The sequence below is a fragment of the Oncorhynchus gorbuscha genome, linkage group LG03, assembly GCF_021184085.1.
Source record: "Oncorhynchus gorbuscha isolate QuinsamMale2020 ecotype Even-year linkage group LG03, OgorEven_v1.0, whole genome shotgun sequence".
NCBI lineage: Eukaryota > Metazoa > Chordata > Actinopteri > Salmoniformes > Salmonidae > Oncorhynchus > Oncorhynchus gorbuscha.
The window spans coordinates 84,655,220-84,664,966 of record NC_060175.1 but is presented as its reverse complement, the minus strand read 5'-3'; positions in this window follow the sequence as shown (position 1 = coordinate 84,664,966).

Sequence of the window (9,747 nt, the reverse complement as noted above, 5' to 3'; positions counted from 1 at the left end):
CAAGATCCTGTACTACTTTGTCGGTCCATCTACGCTGGACCGGTTCGGGTGCTACATGTAGTGCCTTGATAGACTCTGGGGCTGAGGGTTGTTTCATGGACGAAGCATGGGTTCGGAAACATGACATTCCTTTCAGAGAGTTAGAGAAGCCTACGCCCATGTTCGCCTTAGATGGTAGTCATCTTCCCAGTATCAGATTTGAGACACTACCTTTAACCCTCACAGTATCTGGTAACCACAGTGAGACTATTTCTTTTTTGATTTTTCGTTCACCGTTTACACCTGTTGTTTTGGGTCATCCCTGGCTAGTATGTCATAATCCTTCTATTAATTGGTCTAGTAATTCTATCCTATCCTGGAACGTTTCTTGTCATGTGAAGTGTTTAATGTCTGCCATCCCTCCCGTTTCTTCTGTCCCTACTTCTCAGGAGGAACCTGGCGATTTGACAGGAGTGCCGGAGGAATATCATGATCTGCGCACGGTCTTCAGTCGGTCCCGAGCCAACTCCCTTCCTCCTCACCGGTCGTATGATTGTAGTATTGATCTCCTTCCGGGGACCACTCCTCCTCGGGGTAGACTATACTCTCTGTCGGCTCCCGAACGTAAGGCTCTCGAGGATTATTTGTCTGTGTCTCTTGACGCCGGTACCATAGTGCCTTCTTCCTCTCCGGCCGGGGCGGGGTTCTTTTTGTTAAGAAGAAGGACGGTACTCTGCGCCCCTGCGTGGATTATCGAGGGCTGAATGACATAACGGTTAAGAATCGTTATCCGCTTCCCCTTATGTCATCAGCCTTCGAGATTCTGCAGGGAGCCAGGTGCTTTACTAAGTTGGACCTTCGTAACGCTTACCATCTCGTGCGCATCAGAGAGGGGGACGAGTGGAAAACGGCGTTTAACACTCCGTTAGGGCATTTTGAGTACCGGGTTCTGCCGTTTGGTCTCGCCAATGCGCCAGCTGTTTTTCAGGCATTAGTTAATGATGTTCTGAGAGACATGCTGAACATCTTTGTTTTTGTCTATCTTGACGATATCCTGATTTTTTCTCCGTCACTCGAGATTCATGTTCAGCACGTTCGACGTGTTCTACAGCGCCTTTTAGAGAATTGTCTCTACGTAAAGTCTGAGAAGTGCTCTTTTCATGTCTCCTCCGTTACTTTTCTCGGTTCCGTTATTTCCGCTGAAGGCATTCAGATGGATTCCGCTAAGGTCCAAGCTGTCAGTGATTGGCCCGTTCCAAGGTCACGTGTCGAGTTGCAGCGCTTTTTAGGTTTCGCTAATTTCTATCGGCGTTTCATTCGTAATTTCGGTCAAGTTGCTGCCCCTCTCACAGCTCTTACTTCTGTCAAGACGTGTTTTAAGTGGTCCGGTTCCGCCCAGGGAGCTTTTGATCTTCTAAAAGAACGTTTTACGTCCGCTCCTATCCTCGTTACTCCTGACGTCACTAGACAATTCATTGTCGAGGTTGACGCTTCAGAGGTAGGCGTGGGAGCCATTCTATCCCAGCGCTTCCAGTCTGACGATAAGGTTCATCCTTGCGCTTATTTTTCTCATCGCCTGTCGCCATCTGAGCGCAACTATGATGTGGGTAACCGTGAACTGCTCGCCATCCGCTTAGCCCTAGGCGAATGGCGACAGTGGTTGGAGGGGGCGACCGTTCCTTTTGTCGTTTGGACAGACCATAAGAACCTTGAGTACATCCGTTCTGCCAAACGACTTAATGCCCGTCAAGCTCGTTGGGCGTTGTTTTTCGCTCGTTTCGAGTTTGTGATTTCTTACCGTCCGGGTAGCAAGAACACCAAGCCTGATGCCTTATCCCGTCTGTTTAGTTCTTCTGTGGCTTCTACTGATCCCGAGGGGATTCTTCCTTATGGGCGTGTTGTCGGGTTAACAGTCTGGGGAATTGAAAGACAGGTTAAGCAAGCACTCACGCACACTGCGTCGCCGCGCGCTTGTCCTAGTAACCTCCTTTTCGTTCCTGTTTCCACTCGTCTGGCTGTTCTTCAGTGGGCTCACTCTGCCAAGTTAGCTGGTCATCCCGGTGTTCGAGGCACTCTTGCGTCTATTCGCCAGCGCTTTTGGTGGCCGACTCAGGAGCGTGACACGCGCCGTTTCGTGGCTGCTTGTTCGGACTGCGCGCAGACTAAGTCGGGTAACTCTCCTCCTGCCGGTCGTCTCAGACCGCTCCCCATTCCTTCTCGACCATGGTCTCACATCGCCCTAGACTTCATTACCGGTCTGCCTTTGTCTGCGGGGAAGACTGTGATTCTTACGGTTGTCGATAGGTTCTCTAAGGCGGCACATTTTATTCCCTCGCTAAACTTCCTTCCGCTAAGGAGACGGCACAAATCATTATCGAGAATGTATTCAGAATTCATGGCCTCCCGTTAGACGCCGTTTCAGACAGAGGCCCGCAATTCACCTCACAGTTTTGGAGGGAGTTCTGTCGTTTGATTGGTGCGTCCGTCAGTCTCTCTTCCGGGTTTCATCCCCAGTCTAACGGTCAAGCAGAGAGGGCCAATCAGACGATTGGTCGCATACTACGCAGCCTTTCTTTCAGAAACCCTGCGTCTTGGGCAGAACAGCTCCCTGGGCAGAATACGCTCACAATTCGCTTCCTTCGTCTGCTACCGGGTTATCTCCGTTTCAGAGTAGTCTGGGTTACCAGCCTCCTCTGTTCTCATCCCAGCTTGCCGAGTCCAGCGTTCCCTCCGCTCAAGCGTTTGTCCAACGTTGTGAGCGCACCTGGAGGAGGGTGAGGTCTGCACTTTGCCGTTACAGGGCACAGACTGTGAGAGCCGCCAATAAACGCAGGATTAAGAGTCCAAGGTATTGTTGCGGCCAGAGAGTGTGGCTTTCCACTCGCAACCTTCCTCTTACGACAGCTTCTCGTAAGTTGACTCCGCGGTTCATTGGTCCGTTCCGTGTCTCCCAGGTCGTCAATCCTGTCGCTGTGCGACTGCTTCTTCCGCGACATCTTCGTCGCGTCCATCCTGTCTTCCATGTCTCCTGTGTCAAGCCCTTTCTTCGCACCCCCGTTCGTCTTCCCTCCCCCCTCCCGTCCTTGTCGAGAGCGCACCTATTTACAAGGTACATAAGATCATGGACATGCGTTCTCGGGGACGGGGTCACCAATACTTAGTGGATTGGGAGGGTTACGGTCCTGAGGAGAGGAGTTGGGTTCCGTCTCGGGACGTGCTGGACCGTTCACTCATTGATGATTTCCTCCGTTGCCGCCAGGATTCCTCCTCGAGTGCGCCAGGAGGCGCTCGGTGAGTGGGGGTACTGTCATGTTTTGTCATTTATTATCTTGTCTTGTCCTTGTGCTTCCCATTCTATTCGTTTCCCTCTGCTGGTCTTATTAGGTTCTTTCCCTCTTTCTATCCCTCTCTCTCCCCCTCCCTCTCTCACTCTCTCGCTCTCTCTTCTCTCTATCGTTCCGTTCCTGCTCCCAGCTGTTCCTATTCCCCTAATCAATCATTTAGTCTTCCCACACCTGTTCCCGATCCTTTCCCCTGATTAGAGTCCCTATTTCTTCCTTTGTGTTCCGTTCCTGTCCTGTCGGTTCCTTGTCTAGAATTCACCGTGCTGTGTTTGTGTATCGCCCTGTCGTGTCGTGTTTTCCTCAGATGCTGCGTGGTGAGCAGGTGTCTGAGTCTGTCTGGTTCAAGTGCCTTCCCGAGGCAACCTGCTGTTCACCTGCTGTTCAAGATCGAGTCTCCAGTTTGTCCTCGTCATTTCGAGTGAAAGTTGTGTTTTTTTGTTTGTATTTACTTTACTGGATTAAAGACTCTGTTTTCGCCAAGTCGCTTTTGGGTCCTCTTTCACCTGCATGACATCTTCTGCACAGATTCTGTCAGACCTGGGCCTTGACAGTAAATCTCAGTAAAACCAAAATAATGATGTTCCAAAAAAGGTCCAGTTGCCAGGTCCATGAATACAAATTCCACCTAGACACCATTGCCCTAGAGCACACAAAAAATACATAACTCGGCCCAAACATCAGCACCACAGGTAGCTTCCACAAAGATGTGAACGATCTGAGTGACAAGGCAAGAAGGGCCTTCTATGCCAACAAAGTAACATGAAATTCAACATATAATTATGATCTGGCAAAAAATGCTTGAATCAGTTATAGAACTCATTGCCCTTTATGGTTGTGAGGTCTGGGATCCGCTCACCATTCAATAATTCACAAAATGGGACAAACACCAAATTGAGACTCAACTTATTAAAACACCTAATAATGCATGCAGAGCAGAATTAGGCCGATACCTGTTAATTATACAAATCCAGAAAAGAACAATTCAATTCTATAACCACCTAAAAGGAAACGATTCCCAAACCTTCCACAGCAAAGCCATCACCTACAGAGAAATTAACCTGGAGAAGAGCCCCCTTAACAAGCTGGTCCTGGGGCTCATTTCACAAACAGTCCCCACAAAGCCCCAGGACAGCAACACAAGTAGACCCAAGCAAATCATGAAAAAACAAAAAGATAATTACATTACACATTGGAAATAACTTACAAAAAAACTGAGCAAGCTAACATTCCATTTGGCCCTAAACAGAGAGTAAACAGTGGCAGAATACCTGACCAATGTGACTGACCCAAAATTAAGGAAATCTTTGACTATGTACAGATTCAGTGAGCATAGCCTTTCTATTGAGAAAGGCCGGCGAAGACGACTTGGCTCTCAAGAGAAGACAGGCTATGTGCACACTGCCCACAAAATGAGGTGGAAACTGAGCTGCACTTCCGAACCTCCTGCAAAATGTATGACCATATTAGAGACAAAAATTTCCCTCAGATTACACAGACACACAAAAAAATGTTGTTGAAAAAAACTGATTTTGATCAACTCCCATATCTATTGGATGAAATACCACAGTGTGCAATCACAGCAGCAAGATGTATGACATGTTGCCACAATGGCAACCAGTGAAGAACAAACACCATTGTAAATACAACTTATATTTATGTTTATTTATTTTCTCTTTTGTACTTTAACTATTTGCACATCGTTACAGCACTATGTCATAGACATACTATGACATTTGAAATGCCTTTATTCTTTCGGAACGTTGGTGAGTGTAATGTTTACTGTTGATTTTTTGTTCATTTCACTGTTGTTTTTATCTATTTCACTTGCTTTGGCAATGTAAACAAATGTTTACCATGCCAATAAAGCCCCTTAAATTGAAATTGAATTCAAATCAAACTTAATTTGTGACATGCGCCGAGTACAACAAGTGTAGTCCTAACCATGAAATGCTTAATTACAAGCCCTTAACCAACAGTGCAGTTCAAGAAGAGTTAAGAAAATATTGACCTAAAAAATTATTAAAAGTAGCTCAATAACATAACAACAACAAGGCTATATACAGGGGGTACCCGTACCGAGTCAGTGTGCGGGGGTACAGGTTAAAGGTTATTTGTACATGTATTATTATTTTTTTCACCAGGTAGGTTAGTTGAGAACAAGTTCTCATTTACAACTGCGACCTGGCCAAGATAATGCAAAGCAGTGCGACACAACAACACAGAGTTACACATGGAATAAACAAACATACAGTCAATAATAAAATAGAAAAAGTCTTTATACAGTGCGTGCAAATGAGGTAGGTTAAGCCATAAATAAGCCATAGTGGCAAAATGATTACAAGATAGCAATTAAACACTGGAGTGATAGATGTGAAGAAGATGAGTGTTCAAGTAGAGATACTGGGGTGCAAAGGAGCAAAATAAAGAAAATAAATAACAGTATGGTGATGAGGTAGTTGGATGGGCTATTTACAGATGGGCTATGTACAGGTGCAGTGATCTGTGAGCTGCTCTGATAGCTGGTCATTAAAGCTAGTGAGGGAGATATGAGTCTCCAGCATCAGTGATTTTTGCAGTTCATTCCAGTCATTGGCAGCAGAGAACTGGAAGGAAAGGCGGCCAAATAAGGAATTGGCTTTGGGAGTGACCAGAGAAATATACCTGCTGGAGCACTTGCTACGGGTGGGTGCTGCTATGGTGACCCAGTGAGCTGAGATAAGGCGGGGCTTTACCTAGCAAAGACTTATAGATGACCTGGAGCCAGTGGGTTTGGCGACGAATATGAAGCAAGGGCCAGCCAATGAGTGTCACGCTCTGACCTTAGTTCCTATGTTATGTCTTTGTTTTAGTTTGATCAGTGCGTGAGTTGGGGTGGGTAGTCTATGTTCATTTTCTATGTTGTGGTTTTGTGTTTGGCCTGGTATGGTTCTCAATCAGAGGCATGTGTCGTCCATTGTCTCTGATTGAGAATCATACTTGGGTAGCCTTTTCCCACCTGTGTTTTGTGGGTGATTATTTTCTGTTTAGTGTTTTTCGTCACCTTACAGGAGTGTTTGTTTGTCGTTTTGTTGTTTTGTTCAGTGTTCAGTTGTTTTATTAAAAATAATGAACACTTACCAGTCTAAACCTACTTCTGAAGCCAAAAGTAAAATACAATAATCTCTAGGTAATTTTGTTATATGAAGCTTAATAAATAAGGCTCCTAAACTACCTAGCTGCTAGGACAGAACTGACCTTGCTGCAACTTCAATTAACACTGAAATGTGAAGTGAGATGTATGAAAACTCTTGAGCCTAACAATGGCAGGAGAGTTTCAGATCCCCCGCCCAAATGCAGAGGCCTTTGAAGCCCCCATGACTTATCCCTGTGCAGAGGTCATTACAATACAGTACCCCATGGATAAAACATTTAAAAAACACTGCACTGAAGTAGTACCAAAAAAAGTTCCTCATGGACAATCTAGAGACACTATTTGCTGACTGCTTCAATGAGGGGAACTTAAGAAACTTAATTTTCCACACAGACCCTCCCCTGGCATGGCACAGTGCTATAAGAGCACACTACCCCTGTGCCATGAGAGAGAGTATTGGCACAGGGTGGAAACTCGGAACACTAGACATTGAGGTAATTGAAACAACCTCTGTCAATGCGTACATGTCTGGGACAGTAATGGTGCAGGGCATCCTCATGCAGTTTCAGCAGGACTTTGACAGGATCAAAGAGAGAGCGCAGCAGGAAAAATAATTTCCCCCATCCTGAGTGAATCTGATCACACCACTTCAAACTGTCCTGCAGACGAGGATGGTCCCTATAGGCTGTCTCATCGTTGTCGGTGATCAAGCCTACCACTGTTGTGTCTCAGCAAACTTAATGATGGTGTTGGAGTCATGCCTGGCCATGCAGTCATGAGTGAACAGCGGGTACAGGAGGGGACTGAGCACGCACCCCTGAGGGGCCCCCGTGTTGAGGATCAGCATGGCGGATGTGTTGTTCCCTACTCTTACCACCTGGGGGCAGCATGTCAGGAAGTCCAGGATCCAGTTGCAGAGGGAGGTGTTTCGTCCCAGGGTCCTTAGCTTAGTGATGAGATTCGTGGGCACTATGGTGTTGAATGCTGAGCTGTAGTCAATGAACAACATTCTCACATAGATGTTCCTTTTGTCCAGGTGGGAAAGGGAAGTGTGGAGTGCGATTGAGATTGCGTCATCTGTGCATCTGTTGGGGTGGTATGCGAATTGGAGTGGGTCTAGAGTATCCTGGAGGATGCTGTTGATGTGACAGGGACTATGGTGGTCTGCTTGAAACATATAGGTATTACAGACTCAGTCAGGGAGAGGTTGAAAATTACAGTGAAGACACTTGCCAGTTGGTCCGCGCATGCTTTGAGTAAACGTCCTGGTAATCCGTCTGGCCCAGCGGCTTTGTGAATGTTGACCTGTTTAAAGGTCTTGCTCACATCGGCTACCGAGATCGTTATCACACAGTACTCCAGAACAGCTGGTGCTCTCGTGCATGCTTCAGTGTTGCTTGTCTTGAAGTGAGCATAAAAAGGCTTTTAGCTCGTCTGGTAGGCTCGCGTCACTGGCCAGGTCGCGTTTGGGTTTTTCTTTGTAGCCTGTAATAGTTTTCAAGCCCTGTCACATCCGACGAGCGACAGAGCCAGTGTGGTAGGATTCAATCTTAGTCCTGTATTGATGTATTGCTTGTTTGATGGTTCGTCTGAGGGCATAGCAGGATTTCTTATAGGCCTCTGGATTAGTGTCCCGCTCCTTGAAAGTGGCAGCTCTAGACTTTAGTTCGATGTGGATGTTACCTGTAATCCATGGCTTCTGGGCAGCCGAGCGGAAATGGAGGAAAACTCGCCTCCCTGCGGACCTGGCATCCTTTCACTCCCTCCTCTCTACATTTTCCTCCTCTGTCTCTGCTGCTAAAGCCACTTTCTACCACTCTAAATTCCAAGCATCTGCCTCTAACCCTAGGAAGCTCTTTGCCACCTTCTCCTCCCTCCTGAATCCTCCTCCCCCTCCCCCCCTCCTCCCTCTCTGCAGATGTCTTCATCAACCATTTTGAAAAGAAGGTCGACGACATCCGATCCTCGTTTGCTAAGTCAAACGACACCGCTGGTTCTGCTCACACTGCCCTACCCTGTGCTCTGACCTCTTTCTCCCCTCTCTCTCCAGATGAAATATTGCGTCTTGTGACGGCCGGCCGCCCAACAACCTGCCCGCTTGACCCTATCCCCTCCTCTCTTCTCCAGACCATTTCCGGAGACCTTCTCCCTTACCTCACCTCGCTCATCAACTCATCCCTGACCGCTGGCTACGTCCCTTCCGTCTTCAAGAGAGCGAGAGTTGCACCCCTTCTGAAAAAACCTACACTCGATCCCTCCGATGTCAACAACTACAGACCAGTATCCCTTCTTTCTTTTCTCTCCAAAACTCTTGAACGTGCCGTCCTTGGCCAGCTCTCCCGCTATCTCTCTCAGAACGACCTTCTTGATCCAAATCAGTCAGGTTTCAAGACTAGTCATTCAACTGAGACTGCTCTTCTCTGTATCACGGAGGCGCTCCGCACTGCTAAAGCTAACTCTCTCTCCTCTGCTCTCATCCTTCTAGACCTATCGGCTGACTTCGACACTGTGAACCATCAGATCCTCCTCTCCACCCTCTCCGAGTTGGGCATCTCCGGCGCGGCCCACGCTTGGATTGCGTCCTACCTGACAGGTCGCTCCTACCAGGTGGCGTGGCGAGAATCTGTCTCCTCACCACGCGCTCTCACCACTGGTGTCCCCCAGGGCTCTGTTCTAGGCCCTCTCCTATTCTCGCTATACACCAAGTCACTTGGCTCTGTCATAACCTCACATGGTCTCTCCTATCATTGCTATGCAGACGACACACAATTAATCTTCTCCTTTCCCCCTTCTGATGACCAGGTGGCGAATCGCATCTCTGCATGTCTGGCAGACATATCAGTGTGGATGACGGATCACCACCTCAAGCTGAACCTCGGCAAGACGGAGCTGCTCTTCCTCCCGGGGAAGGACTGCCCGTTCCATGATCTCGCCATCACGGTTGACAACTCCATTGTGTCCTCCTCCCAGAGCGCTAAGAACCTTGGCGTGATCCTGGACAACACCCTGTCATTCTCAACTAACATCAAGGCGGTGGCCCGTTCCTGTAGGTTCATGCTCTACAACATCCGCAGAGTACGACCCTGCCTCACACAGGAAGCGGCGCAGGTCCTAATCCAGGCACTTGTCATCTCCCGTCTGGATTACTGCAACTCGCTGTTGGCTGGGCTCCCTGCCTGTGCCATTAAACCCCTACAACTCATCCAGAACGCCGCAGCCCGTCTGGTATTCATCCTTCCCAAGTTCTCTCACGTCACCCCGCTCCTCCGCTCTCTCCACTGGCTTCCAGTTGAA